At 36.7% G+C, this 27,927-nt stretch overlaps 1 protein-coding gene and 2 pseudogenes across 1 annotated transcript in view; 1 reads left to right on the forward strand and 2 right to left on the reverse strand.

Moving 5' to 3' along the window:
* The window catches only part of LOC118615015, a 38,847-nt gene extending 18,123 nt beyond the window's left edge, over positions 1–20,724 (forward strand). Inside the window, exon 2 of the mRNA XM_036238881.1 lies at positions 20,645–20,724. The gene's annotated coding sequence lies outside the window, so the exon portion shown is untranslated. The remainder of the gene's footprint in view (positions 1–20,644) is intronic.
* On the reverse strand, positions 13,948–15,270 carry LOC118615079 (annotated as a pseudogene).
* A 5,266-nt stretch (positions 20,725–25,990) lies between the features above and the next one.
* Positions 25,991–27,044, reverse strand: LOC107506197 (annotated as a pseudogene).
* Positions 27,045–27,927: the final 883 nt, after the last annotated feature.

Here is a 27,927-nt window from a genome sequence, read left to right on the forward strand (position 1 = left end):
GCTAGCCCAGGACAGCCTCCTCCTGTTTCCCTATTTTAATTTTATCCTCTGATCCATTACCTTAGCCCTTCTTTCTGCTACAAGTTTGATAAATACTACTGAGTGATAATGCCCAATACTAGCCTCATGAGTTAACCTCCTACTAATTTGTGACCTTCTAAGTCAAGTTAGAAATGGAAAATGATTTGCTATCAAGGACCATGCAAACCTTCTCAAAGCGCATCATGTAGGCATCATCTATTTACTCTTCAATAATATGACCAACCCTAATAATCAAAGACATAGATTCTACCCTCAAGCCTTTAAGCAGTACAGTTAACCTATACAACATTTGTTAATGCTTTTTTCTTCAAATAGACCATAGCAGATTCTGACATCTTAGTCCTCTCTTCTCAAAGGACAAACAGCATCATCTAATCTCAAAAATGGAAGTACTTTGACATGCATTTTTTAGTCCATATCATCATTGAGAGTAGGAACCCTGCTTATTGTTCTAATGTTTCTGATGCTTGAGAGAATGACCAAGACACAGTGGACCCCTGATGTATATTAAATAAATAATTCTGCTTAACAAGTATTCTTAGACCTATAGACCTTTGTGCTTTTACCCTATAGGCAATAACAAAAATGAGAAGTCTCTCAGATACCCCTTAGGTTTACTTTATTTCAACTAGGTGTGCTTAGCTAAAGCCATTAAGAAACCAGTTACATACAGTCATAACTCAATTATCTGTGTTTACTATAGATTGAGAAACTAGTTACATACAATTATGTAAACAGTTATATATACAGAAGGCGAGACACTATAAATATGTAAAATACTCAGAGAATCTTTAAATCACTTTGTTTCCCATTCCTTTTCCATATGAGCCTTTTATTTACAATTATTTGGTCTATTTGAAGAAGGACTTTTTAATGTTTTTACACATTAAGTTCTCTTAGAGTGGGAACTGTGTTTTTGACTGAGGATTACCATCTGTGGCAGAGATAGCCCAATGTCCACTTCCGTGGTATAGAGTCATCATTGGATAGTGGCTGTCAGGTCAGGGACCACATACATTTCCCAGCTTCTTGCATCTAGGTGAAAATGTGAATCCACCAGAGAATTTTAAGAAGTGAGTGTGTGTTGTGTTCTCCACCCTCTCTTTTGCTATCTGTGGACTAAATGCAAGTGAATCTGAAGCCCTGCAAGATGGTAGAGACGCGAGATGGAAAGACCCTGTCTCAGAGTTACCATGTAGAGGCAAAGCCAGCTGTCAACCCATTCTATTATGTGAACAACATATAATTTTATTGTATACAGCCACTGAAGTTTCTGAGTTTCTCTGCCATAGAAGCAAGCATGAGTCATGTGTGATCTTTCTTTTCCACTCACTTTTTGGTGGAGATGCAGGGGGATGATTCTAACACTATGTTTATGGCATATCATTCTTAGATCCAAGAAAGAAAATGGAATATGGAATTAGAGAAGTGTCAGATTGTCTGTATTTAGATTCCAGGAGACAAGTCAGACGACAAGACTGAATGGTGACAAAGTACTCTGGCATCTAAGATTGAGAGAGGGAGCCATAAGCCTCAGGGGTAGGAGACTGTTGGGGTGTGGAACAAAAAGGGAACAGAAGAAGTCATCAAAAACAGAACCTGAAAAATGGCATCATGATTAACCCAATGTATTTTAGATTCTAGGTATTAGAGGAGGGTTCCAAACTGAAAGGAACAGAATAAAAGGCAAGACTTCAGAATGGCATCTGGGAGAGAGTGAACATCTGAGTATGGACGAGGCTCTCCATATGAGTCCAGCTGCAGAAGAGCAGGAGATTGGGCTGTTGGGACATCCTACCCAACAGCCACTTGGGATATAGAATCTCAGAGACTCAGGATTTAAAGAAACTCCAGGTAACTCAGAACCCTCATCAAAAAATGCCAGGCAGATATAGCTGATCTTTCTGTGACGATATTAGGAATCTCTCATCTGATAATGCCATAGAAAAACCAGGCACTGGCTTTAGCCTTTGGGAATAGTCAGTAGAAAACGATTTATATATATGCTCTGGAGCAAGAGCCACAAGCATGAAGTTTGGTAGAACTTTATTGGCTTCTAGGAAGGGAAGGGTAGCCTTCTTTGGGGTGCTTATTATAAACATGTAGGATAACCCTAGGATGCTGGGCAAGAACTGACACAGACCCCTGCCATTTGGATGGAGAGGTATCTTAGCTTTGGAAGACCAAGCATTCTATCTAGCTAGAGCTGTGCACCAGGAACAAGGTAGAACTAAACCACAAACTGCTTGGCTTTGTCTACCTCACTTATGTTCACAGTAAAGCAATATGACTGGAACTGCAAAGAACTAGTTAAAGCCCCGAAGACTAATGATAATGTCACTGTATAAAATGTTCCCTATTCTTCTGTTTACATATACATAAGTGTGTATTTGCAGCAGACTTGACCATAGATTGGGGAAGATAAAAGAGAATAACTATCACAAAAGAACAACTGAAACTGAACTTTTCTGCCTAGGCTTCGGCCTCCTACTACTTTGCCCAACTTCTTTTCATTTCACTTACTCAGTGTCAGCCCCGTAACATATTATGCACAGTAGTCAGCTCCTACTTCTCCATGCTCTGCCCTCACTACATAGTTGTGTGAACTTAAAGCCTCACCCTCCATGTTCCAACCTACTGTACTTTGGGGCTGTCTGTCCTGGACCTCATTCACCCAGCTTAATCAGCTTCCACAAAGGGAAGGCAGCCATGTAACGAGTGCTTCCCTACTATGTTTGCCAGACTTAGGAAATAAAAATATAAAATACCCAATGAAATCTGAATTTTAGTTAAACGATAAATGATTTTTTAGTACAAGTACATTCCAGATATTGCATGAAACATACAAAAATGGTATTTTTTGTTTATCTGAAATTAAATTTAACTGGGGATCCCGTATTTTATCTGACAACCTTATTTCCTCACTGCCATGAATTAAGCCAACTTCTTTCTAATGTAAAACTAGTTATATTAATTTGGGGTTGAAATTTTTTTTCTTTTATTAAATTTAGCATCTAGAACTTTGCCTGACACACAGTGGGTGTTCAATAAATATTTGTGAATGAACGACTGAATAACTCTCCTTTTTCCTTTGAGGAAGTTCATAATGGTTAAGCTATTTGCTGTTTCAATGCTGGGCACTGGGGCAGTGGGGTAGGAGGGACCGTGATACAAAAGTAGCTCTCTCCCAATCTATTTCCTAAAATTTATAGTTTAGAATTGAGCTGTTGTCATATTATGAATGATATTATTATCTGATTGAAAAATTATTGGCATGAAGAGGAACCGATTGAAGAGACTTGGAATGAATTTAAAATTTGACTACTTAGCATTTTTTTAGTAACATTTAAAATATCTTTTTTTTCCTATGATAAATGCATTGGACAAGTCTTTGTCTTAATTTAAAATAGTTTATAGCTTTATCAGAACTATAAAATTCTAAATTTTGATCCAGATTTTCTTATTCCTCTTTGTGTTTTTTAACTGCCTGCCAGGTAACAGGTATTCAATTAACGTTGGAAAAAAAGAAGAAAGGAGAGAAGGGAGGGAGGGGGAAAGTAAGGGAGGAGATATAGTAATTAGTAGGGAAGAATGAAGAGAAAAAATAAATACTTCAAATTAAATGCTTTTTAAAAAATGATTTTGGAAGAAACAAGACCCGAAGAATCATCAAAAGTGATTATTTTTATTCCAATGATAATAAAAAGTTCAGAAATTCAGTTTCAGGAAAAGTCACTCTAATAATTTTTTGAACATCACTATATGGCAAAGTCAATGTGATAAACACTCTTATATAAGTGGAAAGAAACTATTTGCCTTCAAGAAATGTACTACCTAGGATTTGTAGGGGTGAAAGAAAGGGAATAAAAGAGAGGAATGTAGTGCTTAATAAGCTCTATTTAAGGTAAATTAAAATGTGTCATAATAAAGGGACAAAAAACGAACGAAGAAGATCATATCTGCTTGCAGATACGAGGAGAGGGTGTATCATTCGAATGCACTCTGACTGGAGTCCAAAGGAAAGGTGCTCTAAGTTAAGAGCACAGCTTGAGCAATGACACAGTGGTAGGAAAATCCAAAGTCTATTTGGGAAAAAGTAAGTGCAGAGATCTTAGATGAATGTTACAATGAAAATCCTAAAAACTCTTACATCCCAAAGGCTGATATTAGCAATTGAAGAATAAAGCCAGATTAAAAGACAAATAAGTTTAGGCATCTCAGAATCCTTTTTTGAATGAAGTAGGCTAAGATTGCACACAAACATGCACATATATACATACATATAAATACACATAGACATAAATATATAACATTTTAAAAAGTGTTTTTCTCCATTGTGAAAAATTGCTTGGCCTAACAGCACTTTAATATCTTTATGCCAATTATATCCATGAGCTCCATTATAGTAGTAAAAATTTGATTCACATAGGAACTCTGCAGTTGGGTTCTTGGAACATCTTCCATGTGCTTTTTGTTAAATAATATGTCAGGATATCAAGAGAACTGAGTTATAATGTTCAGCAATGGAATGCTGAATCTTTAGCTACATATGCCTTCCAGCTACAATTTCATGTTTTTTTAAAAGACTAATCCAGGCATTACATTATTGTCAGTGCCTCCCAAAATATTCCTTGCCAATTATTCTGCTTGTTTTCAAAGGTTTTCTTAGTACAGGTATTTCCTGTTTTATTTCAAAATTAATGATAAATGATAGGCTTTTGAAGGTTTAGAGAATGAATTGTGGTCCAAGAAACATTTTTTTATTATTGGATAGGCATTGCCTAGACTGTTCCAACAGTTTTCCTTCTCTCAAGTTGAAAAGGTAATTATTTTTTTCCATAGTCATACATTCTTGAGGACTTAAAGAATATATTTTGAGAACTTCATTTGCAGAATATGTTTTGAAAATGAAACAATGCTCTTTCACAATGAGTAAAAGTTTCACTTTTACATTTATTAAGTTCTGAAGCATTGTCTCTCTAATAGCAAACATCCTCATACTTAATCATTTTAATATGAGTTATTGCTTTTTTTCTTTTTAATTGTCCAAAAACTTAAAAGAGGAGAAACATTCTTGAATGAACAAGAACCTCTTTTAGGAAGGATCAGTAAATTTTTTTTTTCAATATCAGCGTTGCTAGTGATGGTATGGTCTGTAGAATGTCAGTTTCCTTTTATTTTTTCCTTTAAGGAAATGATAGTATTTCAAGATGTCGTAAGAACAATTAAACAGTCCTGTTTCCTGTGCTAAAGGCTACCAGTGCAAAAATTGAAGAGCAAAGAATATGCTTGGGACTTATCATTATGAAAAAGACACATGCAGTTCAAGTGCAAAAATTAGTTTTATTTTTTTATGAGTTAGTCATAAGGGAAACTTCTTCCTTTGGATCCTAAAGATATTCTTCTTTATCTCTAAAATAGTGCCTGGAACTCACTGTCTTCCAAAATTCTGTGCCTGTCTGGTGCCTCCTCTGACTCAGTACAATATGCTCATGATCAGGATGCTCTTTCTGGCCATGACCAAATGTGACTGGCACCACTTGCAATCCCTACAAACCTGGGCAGAGAACCAAAGAATCACACCTGGCACTCTGGCCCTATCCAAGGAAGATGAAAACAGGGCATGCTAAACTTTGACTGCCAACACGACCAAGGCTGCCTGGTCTTTTGCACGCCTTTGTTCTGGTCCTGAAAGATCACAGAGACCCAAGGTCACACCCAAACCTGACAAAGATCCTCTTTCTTCTTCTTGGACTCTGTCACACTGCCTCTGAGGTTTGGAAGATAAACTTACGTTTCCAGCACTTTTTTAGACCACCAGTTCTATATTAGACCTGCAAAAAAAGTTTGTGTGTGTGCGTATATCCACACACACAGAAATTTATATACATATATATGTATATTCTAAAAATGAACTTTAAAAAATTAAGGTAGTATTAATTTCAGAATTTCTTTGTGGTGTTGTGCTCCTTTGGGCAACAGTTATGTATTTTAATACATTGGTGATATTAATGTCCTTACATTTATCGAAGCTATTGAATTGCTTGTCACAATTACCTGGTAGGTTGGCAGTTAGGTTTACACGCTGAGAAGTAGGAGGAAAAGTAGTAATGATTAAAAAGATATTTGAGTGCTACTTTGCCTCTGGCTGGTTTACTTTGGATATCATAAGCCCTTTTTTCAGGATCTAATATTTGGGAGTATGCTTGAGAAAACAGAGCTTCAGGAAAAGCTAAGAATGACCTCTCTTTGGCTGACTCATTCTGACTTTAAAGTAATATGTCTTTACAGAACATGCTAAGAGTTCAAAGTCTGCTTTTGTTTTTCTCATATTTCCTATTATAGAAGAAAAACATGCCATAACCTATGCATTTGTTTAATTCCCACTTTTATTTCAATGGGAAAAGCACTGAATCCTCTTGTCATGAAAGCATGATAGATAGCTTCGATCCTGTCTTATAATTATCTTGGTGTTCTTTCAACCCTACAAGCTGCAGAAGTAGAATTAAGGTTCTTATCAAATAGGCTGTTACTGGCCTGGTATTAAGGAACATAGAAAAGAACATAAGAATATTCTGTGGTGGCAGGACCACATCACAGGAAAAACATAGGCTTGGGTTAGAAACTTGGACAAAACATTTAACTTTTTGGAGTTTAAATTTCCCCCTGTGAAATGTCGATAATGCCTGCCTTATAGTGTCTTCATTATGATTAAAAATCTGACTGTAAAACTACTCAAATTGTACTTAGCACATAGTAGGCACTCCAATATTTTCCACAGGTACCTTGGTATAATTAGCAAATTTGTCCGATCTACTCTCAGGCCATTTTTGAAGTATAATTTCAAAGTGCAAATTTTGTTTTGTCCAATTTCCTCCTTCAGATTCTACTGCTCAATTACCTCAGGACCATCAGGGCTTCCTTGTTACTTTCCAGATTCCCACTCTTTGCTCTTTATAACTTTTCAAAATTCTGTTTTCCATTTCATATCGTGCAGCTCATAACCTTGCTCCTACAAGGTCCCATGGTTCCACTTTCCTGTTTTCCTCCAGAACTTCTCTGCTGCTATAGCAGGAAGACAAAACAGATCCCTGAATCAAGGTAACTTCTTAGTATCCCCTGTATCAAGTCTCCAAACCAGCTGAATGTTGGGAACACTGAGAAGCTGTTTACACAATAGATGGGTTGCATGAATATATCTGTTTAAATATATTGTGAAGATTCTGATTCTGTAGCACACAGGAACAAGCATGGTGATCTGTCACCCATTTAGATGGACCAAATCACCTCCAACTCAAAGATATAAAGGAACATTCATTTTCTCTTTGTTTTACTTTGTAAGTCTTCTAAGTATCCTAGTATTTTTTTCCTAATTTATCCTTAGTCACTGGGCATGTTCTTAATCCTCTTGTTCTGACAACTAAACTCCTTGGCTTTTGCCTAGAGCCTCCAGTTTGCTAAATCGAACTTTTCTCAAAAACTTTCTCTAGGCCTCATGCTCCTCTCTTCTACTTCTTCTCTAAACTTGAAGGAACTATCCATTCTCATCAACCCTGAATGCCTTCTAGTCTTCTTTCCTTGCCAGAAAGCCTTTTGGATTCTTATCTCTGAATTGTCCTCAGTGCCATCACATTCTCCCCTTGCCTTGACATTCCTGCTGGCCTTGGTTACTAGAGCAGTATCTTCTGTTTTGCCTCCAACTGCATTTAAAATCTTGTGGGAACTGATTGCTGCCTGGGCTCCAGGCCTGGCCTGACCCTTCCCCCTCTTGGCAGGACTTGCCCCAGGGTGTGGTAACAGAGGGCTTTGCTGTTGCCATCTCCACTGCTGCCAGCTGGGGCCTGCCAGGGTGCCGTAGACTTGGCTTATTAAGTTCCAGGCCCTGAGGAGGCTGTGGAAGTACTCTGGCCTCTGGACCAGGGCTGGAGTCAACCAGTCCACAAGGGTGGTTCCGTACAGCCAGTGTACATCTCCCTGACATCCCAGGACACAGGCCTGGGGTAAAAGTTTTCAGCTGTCACCTGCCAGAGCTGTCAGTGTTCACTGTACACTGCGATACATAGGAGTTTGAGAAGGAAAGGCTGATATGAGTTATTGTCGCTTTTCTTAGGATTAGATTGACGCCTCCATGAAAATGCCTCTACACTTCCAACCCTATCTTCTCACCGAAGTAACGCAAGCATCAGTAGTGCTTATTGGACATCCCCACCCCATCCCCAATGTCTTGCTTTAAAACAAAACTCATAATTTCTTCTCCAAAACCTATCTCCTACTAATATTTCGAGCATATTAGAAATACAAATATCCTGGCCCATCCCAGATATACTGGGTTAAAATTCTGGATGTGGGGCCTAGAAGACTGGTTTTAACAAGCCCGCCAGGGGAATCTGGTCTCTGGAGTTTGAGAACAACAACTTCAGGTCATGGCTTTGAGGATAAGGAAGGCTTGATCTGCCTGATTATTCTCCAAATATACTTGCAAAATATTTGAGACCCTTACCTTTCTTATGCTCTATCCGAAAGTCTTTGGAAAACGCTAAGCCTTTATTATATGTATGTAATGGTTTATTTTCACCTTTCTCTTTTTAAAAATTACTTGAATTAACTTAAAACAATGATAAAATGGAAAAATGGAACAAAGGAAAGGAGGATGAGGCAAATATGCTGACCACAATAGTGGCTACTGTTCTCATAGCATCTCTGAGCTTGCTGGCAACAAGGAAAAAAAGAAAAGTATAAGGTCTTCTTACTCCGTTTCTTTCAGTTATATTTTTATAACTAATTAAAAAAGTATTTTCCTTGGTGGAAGCTTCCAGAAGGGCCATTCAGTTAAAAGATAAAATCCAAAGGTTTTATAACATATGTAGCAATGGTTTTCGCATGACTGCTTTATGTTTATTATCACCATTACACAAATTGTGCCAATGCTTAGCATGCAAAAAAGAGGAGCTATAACTAAATCTGTGACAAGAACTCACTCTGCCATTTCTCATAATTTGGCAGCTGGAAGGGAGGAGTTAATTTTCTCCAGCAAGCCAACCACCAAGAAAATAATGTGAACTGTTGTCTTGGAGTGTGATCCATTCCAAGTGGGCCCTGTTGGAGGCAGGAAGGGTGTGAGATGAGTAGGCCATTATCCACAGGAAAGAGTAAACATCTAGAGGACAGCAGCTCTGTGAGAGGTCCCAGGCTTAGTCTGACTGGCCTCAAGGTCACTGAACCTAAACAAGGTGAGTTTGAACTGGAGCACAGGGTTCCACATCAAGTAGAGGACTAAGGCCAAATGCAGTGAGGCTGGAACTGGAAGACAGAGCATCTCAGAGATTAGACAAATCTCTTCCAAGTGCTGTCTACCATGGAGAATAGTTTCTAAGAAGATAGGGTTTCATCATGGGATTGGGGTACTTTTATTTGGTGCTTGATAATAATGACCTAATTAATAAGGCTTTTTGATATTAGGAATGTAAACCAACACCACTGCATAAATTCAGGGCTAATTTTAGAGAGGACTGGGATGCAAGAGAATTTATCTTCAGTAAGTCCCCATTGACTTTGGGCATGGCCTACTGCATCCCCACTCTAGATCCTATTCTCTCCAATTTGACATTCTTATGACACATGGACACCAGTGGAGGAAGAGGGAAGCTTAGATCCTAAGTACTGAACAACTCTTGACTATTGAGTGCTTTTACTAATTTATTATAATTAATATTACATAAGTAATTTTCCTGAAGACAGCACTAAAATGGATCTCCAAATATTTGATGGAATAAATAGGCGATGAAGAAGAAAGATCACATTTAGATTAGGGTTCCAGACTCTGTCATTCCTAGCTGTGTGACCTCATCAGATGAGGTAATACATAAAAGTACTCTGAGAACTGAAAGGACTATATGCTTTAGGTGTTATTTCTTATACATGGTCAGGAAAATAATTCTTAAAAGATTTTTTCAAATACAATTCACACTAAATTAAGAGATAAGAGCTATTTCAGAGGAATCACATGTATGTTTCCTGGTGTGTACCACATTCCCAAAGTCTTGCTTAACCGGAACCCCAACTTATATGGTATTGCTTACCAAGTGGCTGTTACCTGCCAGGTGCTATACTGGGTTAACGACCATTTCACAGATGAGGCTATTGTAGCACTAAAACATTAAATAGCTTATAAAAACACACAGAAAGAGTAGGTCTTTTTAGACAGAGCTTCTATTAGAAGAGAAGAGGAGAGTAGAATAATTATAATAATAGCAATAGCAACTGACTGAAATCTTGGCACTTTGTCAGATATTTTTCATGCATAATTTTCTTTCGGCGTCACAACAACCCTTATGAGATGACTCTCTGTCACCCAGTTTTAATGCGGAGGAAACGGATGTTCAGAGTCTTGAAGGGACGTGCCCAAGGAGATTCAGCTGGGATTGAAATTCATCTGTACTCAAGACCTTGATTTTCACACTATGTTCTACTGCCTCCCAGAGTAGAGCAGGGATAAAAACCATCATGTTTCTCACTTCCAAATCAATGAATTCACCAATATCAAATTTCTGAAAAAAATCCCCCCTAAAACTTACATAAATTTAAGTCTTTACGAAAATTTAAGTACTGAAAGGACAATAGTCATTGCAGTTGTTTCTTAGAAGTTTCTATAGTGACTTAGGTTTATATTGTGTTTAAATGGAATCTGAAAAGTCCCATGATCTATAGTTTAAGAAAAAATCACTGAATTATTCCCTCTGAACTAGTATTATTTTCCCTAATATAAAAAATAATTTCAACTGATCATTTTTTTCTGACCCTTTTCTTACTTTCTATAGGATGCTATACACATATATCTTTATATAAAATGAGGAAAATAAACAATGTAAAGAAAGAGAATACTTTTGCTCTTTTTGCTTTCTGAAGTGTAGTTGACCTGATCCTGTGAAAAGAATGTATAGAGGATTAAATATGTTCCATTAACCTCCAAATGGCGCTTGTTAGTATCTACCTCCTAGCAAGTGTAGCTACATAATTTGTGAGGCCCAGTGCAAAATGATGCCTTGTTCAAAAACTAAGATTCAAGACAGCAACAGCAGAGCATAAATGGGCAAGCAAGGCCCTTCTAAGTAGGGGGTCCTAGGAGACTGCTCAGATCACAAGCTCTTGAATCTGGTCCTGTCTTTCAGTACCACTCTAGCCCCAGAAACACATCAGTAACAAACTTAACTTGATGAAACTAAGGAAACAATATCCTTGCTGACCACACAGTTGGCCCTCTTAGTGATGTCTGGCTAAGGAGCCCATGGAGGGATACCTGAAGCTTTCGCTATAAGATTCACTCAGGCATTTTGTCTCTGGAACAAGAGCTTGCATAGGTACATAATTGCTGTGAGTTGTTTCCTTGTAAAAAGCCATGCACATGTTTTATTTAAATCAATAATCATATAAAGTATTGTCAAATGTAAATATTAATAAAGTAAAAGAAAAATACTGGTTTTTGTTTTGTTTCATTGCCAAAGAAAGAATATATTTGGCCTATGATCCTGGTAGCTATCATTGCTTAGTGGACTAATAGGCCTGGGGAGGGCATGGAGTAAAGTGTGCATACTTTATTTACTCACAAACTAGAGGAGAGAAATGACAAAGGGTGAAAACTCAAGAATAGTACATGTCTTCTGTGTTGAATTATAGATGTTTTAAAAATCAAATTTGTAATTTTCTCTAGGAGATTTTTAAAATTTAAATAATTAGAATAATTATATTTTAGAAGAAAATTTAAAAGATTCCCTTGTCTGCTAAGATTTTAATTACTGACATGTAAAGAATATAAAAATTGTAAATCCTCGAACTATTTCTTCTCCCATCTCAGATTCCATACAGATTTTCACTCAGGGCCTTTAAAATAGACAAAGGGAAATTAAAAAATAAATAAATAACTTAAATAAGTAATAGCTTGAAAATGCAAAAAGATAGATACTTGATGGAACTCTATAAAATAAATAATCCAAGTGGTTTAAAGCTTTTAAATGAAGAGATTAATTTTCCTTGGGTGGGTTCTAGGGTGGCAGAGGTACAAAGAATGCTATAAAGCTGTCACTGAGAGAATGATGCCTTCCTTTGCAATGAGTTTTGTACAAGGAATGATGGTCAAGTTTGCTTGTTAAATGTCATCTCGGAAAGCTGAAGTTGCTTTTGCAAGTGTGAAATACAATGAATAAAATAAGCAGTGGATTAAGCACTAGGAGTTTTAAAATTTATTAAAAGAGAAGAAATAAAGGGATACATTTTAGAAATAGAGAACAGAAAACTGAGGGAAGGATTAGCTACATAGAAAAAGCATGCTTCTCAAGGAAGGAAGAGCTAAAAGATCACCTATAGAAAACAAAATTTAGGGGAAATAATCAGAATGTTAATTATCTTCAAAGGTAGATTTTATGTTTCTACAGATACCCATTTTAGAAAGACTGACTTAAAATATTTGACAAACATTGAGGCTGGGTCTTTAAATACAAACAAATTAGATGCTTCAGAAAGGTAGTTTCCTGGAATTGTAAAACTGAGGTAGAAGTTGAATTATATGCCTTAGTGACTTCACTTTCTGTGGCTGGATATACTGTTTATCATGATAAATATTTATACGTGATATATATTCATTTATATATGGATATATACACACATTCATTCATTTGCCATGTACTAGGTGCCAGGTTCTGGGCACAGTTTGAGAATGTGAAGCTGGATGGGGGTGTAGGAGAGGAAAATTTTTTCCTCTAAGTTCTTGGCTAGGGCCCTGTAACAAAAGACTAATTAACAAGAGAAAAGCATATAAATTTATTTAATGTAAGTTTTATGCGACACAGGAGCTCTTATGAGGAAATGAAGACCCCCTAAAATGGCAAAACCTAAGTGCCTATATATTAGGTTGAACAAAGAAAGGCAATTGTGGAAAAGTAACTAAAATAGATGGGGAAACTAAAGGGAGATAAGAGTTATTTTAATAGGGTCTGTGTGTAGAATTCTCTGCCTCAACTCCCATCTCGGGTGATTAGAATGTTCTTTTCCCCCTGAAATAAAGTGAGAAGTTTTTTTTTTCAACTTCCAGTATCATTTATTTTTCCTAGAATCTGGATATAATTAACTGTAGCAAGACAGTGTTCAATACTATTTAAGCCTCATTTCAGGTTCTTTAAACAATCTCGGCATCTGTAAATGTGAGAATTAACATTCCAATAAGTGGAAAACTAAAATTTGACATAACAAATTTACTTAATATTGATGTAATTACACAAAATTTTATCTGCAACACATGCACTTAAATATTACAGAATTTGGCTTTTATAAACTAGCTTACACATAAGCAAAAGTTACTCTGTGCTTATCTGTCCTAACGTACGAAGTGTTGCATCAACCGATCCCCTACTACGGCTTTTTACTATGAAAACAGATGACTCCTCTCCTTAAGACAAGGTGAAAAAACCCAAAGTTTCCACCCAGAAAGAAACATTAACCCAGAATTATCAAATTATAGAGTTTCAGCAGATGTAATACCAGAAATAGGTTATGGGCAACTACTCTTAAGTCTTTTACCTAAGTAGTACTATAGGAAGTTACGGTGTTCACCAAAGAACACACAGGTTTCTCATTAAACTTTGTTTTAACGAGTCTCAACATTCTATGATAGATTGGTCAAGTTATTTCCATTAAAGAATACTTATTTTAAAAACTAATAAAAATTTCCACACACACACACAAACTCAAATGGTCCATAAACCATTCTCCTTTCCTTCTGAAGATTTTACCGTGCATTTTAATCATTAATTCGTCTTTTACTATTAAACTTAAATGACCAATTGAGACAAACAGTTCTGAGATTGTTCTTCCACCACTGATTAATACTGGGGTGGCAGGTATTGGGGATAATACTCATTTAGCCATCTGAGATTTGGTGACTTTGCCAGCTCCACCTGTCTTTTTGTCCACTGTTTGGTGACACCCCAACAATTGTCTCATGTCACGAACAGCAAAATGGTGGAGGGGAGGATAGTCAGAGAAGCTCTCAACACACATGAGCTTGCCAGGAACCATATCAACAATGGCAGCAGCAACAGATTTAAATAAAAACTTTGGGCAATCTTCCAGCTTTTCCCCCAAATGATGATCAATCTCCTTCAGCTTAGAAAATTTGCAAGCAATGTGAGCTGTGTGACAATCCAACACAGGTGTGTATCCAGCACTGATTTGGCTTTGCTGGTTTAGGATAATCACCTCAGGCATGAAGTCAGTTGCTTCCTTTGCTTGGTCATTTTTGTTGTCACCAGCCACATTGCCATGTTAAACATTTTCTATAGACACATTTTTGACCTCGAAGCCCACATTGTCCCCAGGAAGAGCTTCACTCAAAGCTTCATGGAGCATTTCGACAGACTTTACTTCAGTTGTAATGTTAACTGGAGCAAAGGTGACTACCATGCCGGGTTTGAGAACAACAGTTTCCACTCAGCCCATAGGGACAGTACCAGTACCACAATTTTATAGATATCTTTGATGGGCACATTCAATGGCTTGTCAGTTGGATGAGTTGGTGGCAGGATGCAATCCATAGCTTTAAGCAGTGTGATTCTACTGGCATTGCCAACTTTATAGGTGGCTTTCCATCCCTTGAACAAAGGCATATTAGCACTTATCATCATTTCACCAAAAATTGGTACAAATGCTACACTGTGTCAGGGTCGTAGCCAATTTTCTTAATGCAGGTGCTGACTTCCTTTATGATTTCTTCATATCTTTTCTGGCTGTAGATGACTTCGCTAAAACTATTAGTTTTTTCACACCCAAGTATGTGGACCACAAGGGCAAACTCACAGGTCTGCCATTCTTAGAGATACCTGCTTCGAATTCACCAATACCAGCAGCAACAATCAGGACAACACAGTCAGCCCGAGATATGATTGTAATCATGTTTTCGATAGTCTCTTTGTCCTGGGGATCAGTGATGGTCACATAATACTTGCTGGTCTCGAATTTCCACAGGGAAATATCAGTGGTATACCATGCTCATGTTCAGCTTTCAGTTTATCCAAGACCCAGGCATACTTGAAAGAACCCTTTCCCATCTCGGTAGCCTCCTTCTCAAAATTCCCAGTTGTTCTTTTGTCGAACCCACCACATTTGGCCAATAGTGGTAAACTTGGCTGAATTTATGTGTCCAATGATGATGATGTTGATATGAGTCCTTTCCTTTCCCATTTTGGCTTAGATTTTGTGGTGGTTTTCATGACAGCTCTGTTCTGGTGGCAAACCCATTATGAAAAAGCCAAATGGGAGTTTTATTTTCTGCTTTCAGGAAGAAAAGTGTAGGTCATAGTGTCTTTCTTGCACCTGTTGTTTATCGACTTTTTTTATTCAAAATAATCCTTATGCCAAGGTGGTATATTTTGAGGTGGCATATTCTGTCACCCTTCAGGGGGAAATGACATACAAAAATGTAATTAAAAGACAGTATGGTAAGTACAATAAAGAGGTATGAACACCCAGAATAAGCCCTGTGAATGCACATGTGAAAGATGCTCTTTGGAAGTCTTCAGTTATCTCCCTAAACAAAGTGGTATAGGATGAGCAGGAGTTGGCTAGACTAGCAGTGACTCGTGGTGGTGGAGATGGTGAGCAGAAGTAAAGTGCAAAGGCACAGAGGCGAGAAATGACATGTTGGTGGTATGAGCTTGGAACCCCAGAGAGTCTGCTGCTTTCGTTGCATAAATTGTAAGGCAGAGATTGATGGGATGTAGTCTTAGAGAGGAAGCAGGTCTTGTTGGTGGCATAGAGGTGTGTGAAAGGGTTTTAAAGAAGGGCTAGTCCTGCTGAGATTTTCATGTTAGAGCATCCATTTTGGCTGTGTTATTGATGATGAGTTTGAGTGGGATTCAATGGGGACTGGTACGACAATGTAGGGAGAGATGGTGAGGGCCTAAAGAATACAGTGCCATTAGGAGGCAAAATTAGCAAGACTTAATAGAGGTTAGATGTGGGAGTTAGGGAGAGGGTGAGGAGAGAATAAAATGGAGCGTGACTTCCAGGTTTTAGTTTAGGTGACTGGGTATTTATGGTCCCATGAATGGAATTAAAATATATAGAAAAAGAAGCATGCATGTCTTGTTCAGGGTCCCCACAAGAAAGAGAAATCACACTCAGTTTGGACAATTTGAAGAGACTTTAGTAGATAAGTTATTTATAAACATGTAGAGAGGGTATAGAGAAACCATGAAGAATAAGGTTGCCCCTTAGGACCAATAATAGTGGGGTAGGAGAAGAAATGCTGTGATCAACCAAAGATCTGGAGGGAAAGGCTGTTGGAAGGTGGAGTCAGACCGTTGTCTGACACTGTGACCTCAGTCAAGGAACAAGGGAAGCAGTCAGTGTTCTGCAGCCGTGTAGGGAGGTGAAAGAGGGGAGCTAAACACTGTGAACTCACTGTGGGCTCTCCTTCTGATCTCCTGCTGGGATCGCTTGTTGGCCAAGCTCAACTGCAAGTGAAAACAGAGGGCAAGGAGACACATTAGTGTAAATATGTGGAGTTAGAGATTTGCAAGGGATTTCTGGAGGCCATATACTAATATAATGCTTAGAGAGAGAATAGACTCCGGAGGAAAAGCTGCCTGTATCTGCATCTGGGATTTACCACTTACCTGATGTGAGTGAGGACTTGAACATACATCTTAACTTCTCTGTGCTTCAGTTTCCTCATCTGTAAAATAGAGAATAAAGTTTTTGTGGATTATAAGTGAGTTAACACATGCAAAATATTTACAATGGTGCCTAGGACATAGAAAGCCATAAATAAATGTCTGCTGTTATTATTTAATATCCATATGGAAATGCAAAACCAACAGGTGAATATATGAATGCGAAAGTCAGAGAGAAGGGATATTAGATACACAGAGTTTTGAGAAAATTTATGATACTGAATGAGATCACTCAGGGAGAGTGTCTGGATTATCATTGTCCAGTATAAATGCAATGCAAGCTACACATACAATTAAAAATTTTGGAACTTCGATAACATATATTTTATTTAACACAACATGTACACGATCTTAGTGTTTCACTATGTATTCAATATAGAAAATTAATAAGATAATTTACTTTCTTTTTCTGTACTAAGTTTTTGAAATTTGGAGTGTATTTTCCACTTAGAGCACATCTCAGTTTGGACTAGCACATTGCAAATGCTCAAGAGCCACTTGTGCCCATGGCTGCTGTACCCGACAGTGCTGGTCTAGAGTCAGAAAAGCAGGCAGACCAGAAGAGGTCTCTGAACAACACTCATAATTAAGGCTCTGGGGCAGGACAAAGAAATTTGAATGAAAAAGGGTAAGTTATAGGAGTTAGAAGAGCAGGTCCTACAGGCTTCCAGGGCCTAGAGAGTTTTAGTACTTTTAGAGAGTTTTAGACACAGCAGGCAGTCCCATAATAACAGGTCTGTAAAATGCCCACTGAATTTGGCAAACTGAAGGTTGTCAGTGACTTCAGAGGGAATTGTTTTTATAAGAAAAGTGGTAGCCAGAAAATGGATAGGAATGAGTTGTATGGTTGTGCTGGAGAGAGAGCTGAGATCATGGGAAAGTTTAAAAATTATTAGGGAGAAACGGCACACACCAAAGGCTCTGTTACAACATCAAGGAAGTATAAACTCAAAAGTGTTATAATCACTCACTCACTCCCCCTTCTTCTGGACATCACTTCTATTGCAGTATCTTCTTTACCAATTTCATTGCCTCTAGTCTTAGTCTCATCTACCTCCCTTATACTTGTACCAGAGAGATTATATGAGGTCACAAATATCATTAGTGCTAGAAATTATTTATCTATCCAGCAAACATTTAGTTGAGGCTGACTTCTTCATTTCTATTTACTCATTGACTTTCATTTCCTTTTTTCTCCTTTCTCAAAATCTCTTTGAAATCTATGTGATTCTACAGATGAACCATGTAATCTAGACTACTCCATCTTCTTTGACACAAAAGTTGGTTCCTGTGTGGCATTTGACTGAAGCTTGCCAATTAGAGTGGATATTAATTTCAACTTGGAATGTTAGGATGAAGTTCTCTTCTCTCCCTCTATATGGTGTACATGCAGATATAAGAGCCTAGAATCGTAATAGTTATATTTTGCCCATGAGAAAATGTAGTCTGAGGATCAAGCAAACATAGAGAGGAGAGCAGAGCCAAGAGAATCACAGAGAAATAAAGCCAGACCCCTAATGATAAGAAAGTGGTTCAGACCATGCCTAGAATCTCTCTTGAGGAATTTTGTTATGTGAACCAGTAAGTTACCTTTATTTTTTAAACCAGTTTGAATTTTATTTTCTATTACTCGCAGCCAAAAATATCTACTCCAAAGCCTGCCATGTGTCAATATTTGAGCTAAAATATTGTGCTAGAATATTGAAGTTATTTTACTACTTAAAACTCTTAAACAAGTCTCCTTTCCTATAGTGATGTTGGTGATTAGTATAATTACATACAGGACAAAATCTCAGCTCTGGAGTTTCAAGTAGGTGACCTTACCTACTTGTTCAGCTGCATCCCTCTGTGGCATTTTACCTTCTGATAATATTTGTAATTCTCCAAACATGTTTTATGGGTTTTAAAATATGTCCACAAGTTATTTGAAACTACTCCAATTGTGACATGATGTATATGTATCCTCTCCATAAATCTGGGTGGACTTATGACTACATTGGCCAAGGGATTATAGCAGAAATAATGTTAAGAAGCTTCTAAAACTATGTCATAAGAGTTGTGTGGCTTTCTACAGATTTTCCTGGAATATTCACTCTCTAGATGTATTCAAATTGGGCATTCCCTCTAGGAACTCAACCACCATATTATGGGAATCTCAATCCACATTGAGAGGGCACATGTAGGTCACCCTATCCACAATCTCAGTTGAGCCCAGCCTTAGAGTCATCCTAGCACTAAAATGTAAGTGAAGAAAACTTTAGATGATTGTAATCCTCTAGCATTTGAGTCACTCACAGTCATTTCTAGATTTCTAGTCTTCTAGGTGAGGCCCAAGATGTTATGGAGTAGTCATAGCTGTCCCTGCTCTGCCTTCTCAGAATTTCTATTTCACAGGTCAATGAACATTATAAAATGGTTGTTTTACACTACTAAATTTGGAATGCTTTGCTACATACCAATAGATAATTAGAACAGAATTTGGACTTCTGTTAATTAGAATTTGTTTGGAATAAAACAAAAAGGTAGAGGAATGGAGGATTAGCTCTGTCTACTTGCCTGTTGAGCTAGGATATCAATCTTCTTTTCCTGCACTTATAGCTCCTGGTTCTTGGGCCTTCAGACTCTGATTGGAATCTACACCAAAAGCTCTTTGACTTTCAGACTTCAAACTGCACTACTTGCTTTCCTGGCCCTCCAGCTCGAAGATGGCAGATTATGGGAATTCTCAACCTTCATTGTTGTGTGTTCCAGTTCTTCAGAGTAAATCTGCTGTGGGGGAGAGAGAGAGAGAGAGAGAGAGAGAGAGAGAGAGAGAGAGAGATGATAGATAGATAGATAGATAGATAGATAGATAGATAGATAGATAGATAGATGATAGATAGATGATAGATGATAGATAGATAGATAGATAGGTAGATAGATGATAGATAGATAGATAGATAGATAGATAGATAGATAGATAGATAGATAGATAATAGATAATCTTTTTGGTTCTGTTCTTCTAGAGAACCCTAAAACAGGTGATAGGTTATATTATTGTCATATCTAGGTTTAATTTTTATCCCTCTGTGTACTCCTTATGACCTTGAGCATACATTCCCAGTCAGACTAGGAGCTTCTTCCTCTATATTCCCATGAGCACTTGGCTCAACGTCCATTAGTGTCACTTTTAATAGTAGTTGATGCATACAATTATCAGACTGTTTGCATCTCCATTAAGTTGATTTCTGAAGGAAAGGGACTTCCCTTATTCATCTTTTTATCCTCAATGTCTAAAATAGTCATTAAGAAATTCAGGAGGCAAATAAGGCTAAAGGGGGTCAGATATATATGACTTTGGGTGGTGGACACACAATGTAATATACATACATATGATGCACTATTGAATTGTACACTCGAAACCTATATAACTTTATTAATCAAAGTCACCCCAATAAATGTAATAAAAAAATCAGAGAATGTTTGTAAACTGACTTGAAAATAAAATCTACTATGCAAGTTGTTATGAGGATCATGTGAGATTGTGTACATGATTGGCTGTCAAATTGAAAATCCTTCTCAAATATTGATTATAACTACTATAGACTAAATAGGCTTTGGTGGAAGGGTCAAGCTAGTAATATGACTTCCATTATATCAATGATTCTGTGACAAAGTAATTATAATAGTAATCACTGTTCCGCATTGAATGCTTACATAGTGCAATGGTCGGCACACAGTGCGCTCTGGCCAAGGTTACTTGGTATGTACAATCGTTTTTTCTTCTAGCAGATCTCTGGGCCTTGAGTTTTGTATTTCTTGCCTCTTATCTTTCCGTTCTACTCAGATCTTGTAAATTCTCTTCCTCCTCAAGGATCTGAAACCTGCTTTGTTTCTTCCAGATGCTGCTGAGGGCCTGTTCTATGCCAGACTGACCACCTGGAACATGAGCTTGCAGCTGGCCAGCTCCCATGACTACTCCTACTGGGAAACATCTTCAGTTATGTTCCATCTACTGACCAGAAACTGTTGAGTATTAGTGTAAATTAAGAAAAGTCAAGACATTTTTACAGAAATTAACAAGCTTATCCTAAAATTCATATAAAATTAAAGAAACCCAGAGTAGCTAAAATGATTTTAAAAACAAATAAAGTTAGTAGAATCACATTCTTGATTTCAAAATGTACTACAAAGCTACAATAATGCAGGCAGTGTAGTACTAGCATAAGGATAAGCGTGCAGATCAATAAAATAGAACTGTGAGTCCAGAAAAAAACTCTTACATTTATAGCAAATTGATTTTTCATGAGGATGTCAAGACAATTCAATGTGGAAAAGAAGAGTCTTTTCGACAAATGGTACTGAGACAGCTAGATATCCATATACAAAGGATAAAGTTGAACCCCTACCTCACACATACACAAAAATTAGTTCAAAGTAGATCAAAAACATAAATGTAAGAGCTCAAATTATACACTCTTAGAAGAAAACATAAACTTTTGTGACTTTAGATTCAGGCAACGGTTTCTTAGATATGACACCAAAAGCACAAATGACAATAGAAAAAAATTAAAAATTGAGTTTTATCTAAATAAAAACCCCTTGTACTTCAAAGGATCCCATCAAAAAGGTGAAAAGAGAAATCACAGGATGGAAGAAAATATTTATAAATCATATCTCTGATAAAGGACTATATCCAGAATATCTAAAGAATTCTAACAACTCAATATTTAAAACACAAACCATCCAATCAAAAAATGGGTAAAGGATGTGAGTAGACATTAATTCAAAGTAAATGATACTCAACATCATTAGCCATTAGAGAAATGCAAATCAAAACATAATAAGATTCTATTTTACACACAATAGGGTGGCTATAATAAAAATGACAGACAATAACAAATGTTGATGAAGATATGGAGAAGTTGCAACTGCAGACATTACTGGTAGGTTTGTAAAATGGTGCAGCCACTTTTAAAAATATTTTTGCAGTTCCTTAAAATGTTAAAGATTTGCTATAAGACATAGCCATTCTGCTCTTAGGTATATACCCAAAAGAATTGAAAACTAAGTCCATACAAAAACTTGTATATCAGTGTTCATAGAAGCCTTATTCATAATAGCTCAAATTGAAAACAATCCAAATGTCCACCAACTAATGAATGAATAAACAAAATATAGGTCTATAAAATGAGATATTATTCAGAAATAAAAAGGAATGAAGTACTGATACATGCTACAACACAAATGAGCCTTGAGAACATTATGCTAAGCAAAAGAAGCCAGTCATAAAAGGTCATATATTTTATGATCCCATTTATATGAATTGTCCAGATGAGGCAAATACATTGAGAAACAAACTAGACAAGGGCTGAAGGAGGAGGAAATGGGGCATGCCTACTAATGGATATGAGGTTTGTTTTTGAGGTCCTGAAAATATTCCAGAATTAGATATTGGTGATGTTTATACAATTCTGTGATATAGTAAATACCACTGAATTGTATACTCTAAAAGCCTGGATTTTATCATACGTGAATTATATCTCAATTAAGCTATAGTAAACAAAAATATTAAGCTGAGATTTCCTTTCACTCAAATTCTGAATCAGCATAAGTTAAGGAAATATTATTTTGTCAGTCAGCCACAGTATTTTCAGACTCTTGGATGAAATATACACTATTAAGCTGCTGCGGTATATTTCAACCCATATCTAAATATTTTGATATATCGATTACATTGGGATTTTTTTTAAACAATCAAGGTCACTGGTTCCAGTATCTGACTCTGGAATAATTAAGAGATTTACATGTAATAGTGTTTACATAAAATCAGAACCAATTTTTAAAGATTTTATTTTGATCATTAAAATTCTCTTCCCAGAGCTACTTACTACCATTTCTCTAAAGAATTTTCCTATCAAGAAAACAAACATAATATTAAATGATGAAGAGAAACTTGTCTCTATCTGAAAGTCCTTCAAGTTGATTGTAGAAATAAAATCTTAAATTTGCCTTCTTTTCTGCAAACCCTGTACCCATCAGATTTGGCGGCAAAGTATAATTATGTGGAATTCACTCTTGACATATTTCTGGAAACTCTATCTCACTATTCAGCAACCTTTATTTCAACATAAGAGAATATAATATTACCATTTCCTACTGAACAAATAAAATTTGAGTCTGAAATGAACGACGCTGCACATCATCAGGTATATCTGAAAGGCCATAATCTAAACAGTGATCCTGTTTATAATATACACTAGACTCCAAATTTCTGTTTTGATCTTTGGAGGCCTGTTGTAAATCCCTTTCTACATTAAAAATGCTAACCATACTCCCCATTTATCTGACAGAGTGCAAAACAGCACTGAATAAAAATTCTGCTTGGTTATCATGTCTTCATTGTACATACAGCCATCACACACAATGATGATCAGTAATGACTGCAATATGGCACAAAATACAATCTCCACGTGAATTGAATTAACTGACTTATTAGGTGCAAAATAACCAGGTGGATTTAAGCTAATTAAGAAATTGATTACTAAGTGCCAAATAGGGGGGATTGGTTGAATAGGTTGAGTAGGTTGAATAAGGATATACTTAAAGCACATACAAACATCAGGCTACCTCCACCAAAGAAACAATGACAGGAATGTAATGGTAGTATTATCTATGGTGCCCCAGTAGAAATAAAGCAGACTCTTCTCTCTGCGATCCAGGAATGTTTCCGGTAGCGTCACACCAATAGAAAACCAGGCAAGACACAAAAACGAAACATATAAAGTTAAGGACTGTGAGATAATAATAAACCAAGAAGGCTTGTGCTACTAAAGGAATGACATGGAGTAATATGATATTCCATTACATATTTCTGTATTCATCCATTTATCCATCCTATACATTCATCTACCCACTCATCTATTAAACCATTTATTCAAAGTCTGTTGAATATTTTATGCATACATTTATATCCTACTTCTTTACTTGACTCTGTATCTTAAGGATGTCAACATGTTAATAAAAGCACACTATAATTTTTTCAAATATTTTTTAGCATTCATTATGTGCTATGCTTTGCATTAAGCACTTTACATACATAATCACCTTTAATTGAAGGAAAAAAATACAGATGAAGAAACTGAAGCTTAGACATGTTGAGTAATTTGCCCAAAACATGAATGTGGTAAGTTTTAGACTTGGGATTCAAACATAAGCAGACTAGACCAGTGCTCTAGAGCTTAATTATCTCCCTACACTGCATTTCCATGTCTTTTTAATTGCTATGTCATATTTCAATGTTCTGTTTTTTGTTTGTTTGTTTTTACTGTGTAAAAAGTCTTATTATATTCTTTTATTTTCACAGGGCAATGCACAATTCAGTTATTTATAAATGCAATATCATGGAAAACTGATGGTAACAATGATAATATGTTTCTATTGTCATTTTAAGTTCTGAATTTTCTCTGAAATCCTTTTTTGTATTTATTGAACACTCATCAATAACAATTTTAGTGCTTATACTAAGAGTCAAGCACTATCATATTCTATCTGCTTACATCTAGGATTTTCAGCTACTTAAACACACTTAACGTACTTTTTTTCCCTCCAGCAAACTCTATTAGAAAACAAATCTTTCCCTTGAAGAGGATTACTCCAGAAGTTGCCAGTCATAGTCTCTGGACCCAAACTCAGTAATCAGCAACTATGGCACTATGATAATGGGGTCAGTGGTTTCATAGAACACGTACGTTTACTGCTACAACCCCAGTGATCCCAGCTGAGACAGTCTGACTCGTTCTCATGTGAGTATCCCGAACTACAAACATAAGAGTGATAATAAACGCTTGGATTCACACTCCCTCGGTTTTCTCATTTACTATAACTTTGCCAGAGGACTACACAGACTAATTTTTGGGTGATCAAGGATAAAATTATGTACATTTTTCTTATAAAAAACTGTCTTAATTCTAGTCCCCTCTAAGAAATAAAGGCTCCTCAACTCATGGACATGGACTACGGACTAGTGGTTACCAGAGGGTAGGGGATGGGTGAGGAGCGGGGAGTTAGATGGAGTAAAGCGGGTCAAATATAGGGGAATTGGGGAGAGTGAAGTGGGTAAAGGGGATCAAATATATGGTAGCTGAAGGAAACTGGACTTTGGGCGGTAAACGCACGATAGAATATACAGATGTCAAATTATAATTTACATCTGAAAATTATATAATTTTATTAACCAATGTTACCCCAATAAACTTAATAATAATATAAAAAAGATATAAAGGGTCCTTAAGAAACATAAAAGGCTTGGGAAGCAAATGCCTTGGAAATTAAGCCACCTTGTTCATTTCAAATAACCATCTTCCATGAACATGGGCCTGATGGTTTAGCAGAACACAAGTAGGACTGTATGAAGTTCTATAAGTTGTACTCAGAGAAACACAATTTTATAAAGATCAACAGTTTAATTAAGACAAACAAAGCTAAAATATTTATATGTGGTGACAATTTAAACAACAAGATGCTTCAAGGTGAACAGGCTTCTGCTGGTCATTAACACAAAAAGGATAAAAGGCCCTGCTTCCTAAAAAATCAATCATGTGAAATTTAGTAAAACACTATTATTAAATGTGGTATAGTTAAATGAGAAAGAAAGAAAAAGCCCCAAAGAAGAATATTTTTACTCAGTATTTCTCAAAGTCAAATTGTATGATGTTTATACCATTCAACTCAATGTAATTATTTTATCTTCTGGCTTCCAGATGAAGTTTCAAAAAAAATACCAGGAAAATAGGTCTGAAAGTGCTTTTTCTTAAGTTCTTTGGTACAATTTGGTCATTTTGATAGTTATCAATCCACAAAGTATTTTAACGTATATGTAGCAATGAAAATTCAACAAGTTCAAATATTTAGAAAACCATAATTAAAGAATATATTTTTGACCTCACAGAAAACAGAACTCTAAAATTTTACTTATGTTTCTGTGGCTAAGATATCTATACTGACTATAAGAACATCTCTAACTAGATTTATTTTAAAGAAATATTACATAACACATCCCTTTTTAATTTACTAGAATAATGGTTCTATATACTTTTTTAAAAGAAGCAAGTTTCAACTTGAAAAAAGAATAATTTTGCATTTCATAGTTCTACTCTTTTGTGCCTTCTAATTCAGCCAGTACTGCCATCTAGAATTTAATGCCAGTTACAGAATGTTAAGGATAATGCTTATTTTTCAGGAAATGGCTAATTGTCCTCCGGCATCAGTTTCTCTATTTTCTTATGCCAGTTCTCATCTAGTTTCTCTGACTCTGTCACCACTTCATAGTCTTGAAGTTCCTGTTGTAGTTCTTTTTCCCAATCTGCAGAGTCCTCTTCTAATACAGTCGCCTCCTTTTTGTCAAGCACCAGTAGCTCTATTTCTTTCCTCAGATTCTCCTGATCTAAGCTATAAGTGTCGAAGGCATTGCAGACAAACTCAGAAACAACAGGGCTAGTAGATATCTCCGCTTCATTCTCTCGAGTTGTAAACTGAGATTAGATTACTGTAGGTGGCGTTTGGGGCCGTACTGCCTCTGTTAGCGACAGCGCAGACGTGGCTCTTCTCTCCCCTGGTGGCCTGCTGCTGGGCAGCCAGGGCCGTGAGCTGGGCCGGCTGCTTATTCAGGAGACGTGGTAACAGCAGTTCCTCCAAAACACTTCTTCCTTCACGAGATTAGGAGCGAGGGCGAATCTCATCCTGCTTAGCAGTTTGTCCTCTTGGAGCATGACCGCGGCGACAGGGTACGTCTGATCCAAGTCAAAATGAAACTGCACAGCAGCTGGAGGATCAAGAAGGAAATTACTCTTGTCAAGCTGATAAGGCCAAAATTTGTTGTTGAATTGTTTCTTCATCATTACTATCAACCCATCGGGATACTTGCAGCTTATTTTTTTTGTAAGCTGCTCCTCAATAAATTTTTTCTGTTCCTTCTGAAAATATCCTATAATCGTCTTATCAGTGATGTCATCTATCTTTCCTTCTACTGATTTCTTTATCGTTTGTTTCAGCAACTGATTCAGTTATTTATTTATTTAGTTTTTGTAGCGGCAGTTGCAAAGTTAAATAGGTAGTTGCCGAGGCCTTTGGCCTAGTGAAGGAGCTCCTGGTCCCTGGCTTGATGCGACTCCCCCTCGGCCGCCGACTACGCCACTGCCTTGGAGCCCTGCTCCAGTGAAGCTTCTACTTCCGGCTGCCCATCTCTGTTGGACTCGCGGCCAGCTGCTGCAAGCCAAAGGAACTGCTCAAATCACGAAACATCCCATCCCCAGAGGCGCCACTGTGGTCCTGATCACCAGAAACCCTAGCTGGTGACACCTTCACAATGCGCGCGTCTCCTGAGGAGATATATGTCAACGTTTTAATTTGCTGTAATTAATGTCATTATTCCCCTATTCTTGGACATCCAGGTTACTTCCTTTTTTTTTGCTCTTAATAACTGTTGCTGTAGGGAACTTCCTTATAAATCAATTTATTTACTTCTATGATTGTTTCTTGCCCATTTGCCCATTTTTCCTGGAGAAATATCAGTTCAGATGCTTTTCTTATTTTATGTTGGATTTTTTTGTCTTTTTATTGTTGAGTTTTAAACGTTCTTTATGCATTTTGATGCAAATTCCTTATCAGATATATGATTTGCAAATATTTTCTCCCATTCTATGGATTATCTTTTCACTTTTTTTATAGTATCTTTCTAAGAGTTTTGGTTCTTACTTTTAGGTCTTTGATCCATTTTGAGTTAATTTTTGTACTTGGCGTGAAGTAGGAGTCCAACTTCATTTTTTAACATGTATATAGCCAATTGTTCCAGTATAATTTATTGAAACGACTCTTCTTTCCCTATTGAATAATTTTGGCTTCCTATCTAAAATCAGTTGACTATAGATATATGAACTTATTTCTGGACTCTCCATTTTGCTCCATTAATCTGTATGTTTATCCTTATGCCAGTCCCACATTGTTGATTATTTTTGCTTTGTAGTAAGTTTTAAAATTGGAAAGTTTTAATCCTTCAACTTTGTTCTTTTTCAAGAATGTTTTGGCTATTTTGGGCCTCTTACATTTCCACATAAATTTTAGGATTAACTTATCAATTTATATAAAGATGTCAGCTGTTATTCTTGTTAAGTATTGTATTGTGTTG

The sequence above is a fragment of the Rousettus aegyptiacus genome, unplaced genomic scaffold (assembly GCF_014176215.1).
Source record: "Rousettus aegyptiacus isolate mRouAeg1 unplaced genomic scaffold, mRouAeg1.p scaffold_m13_p_3, whole genome shotgun sequence".
NCBI lineage: Eukaryota > Metazoa > Chordata > Mammalia > Chiroptera > Pteropodidae > Rousettus > Rousettus aegyptiacus.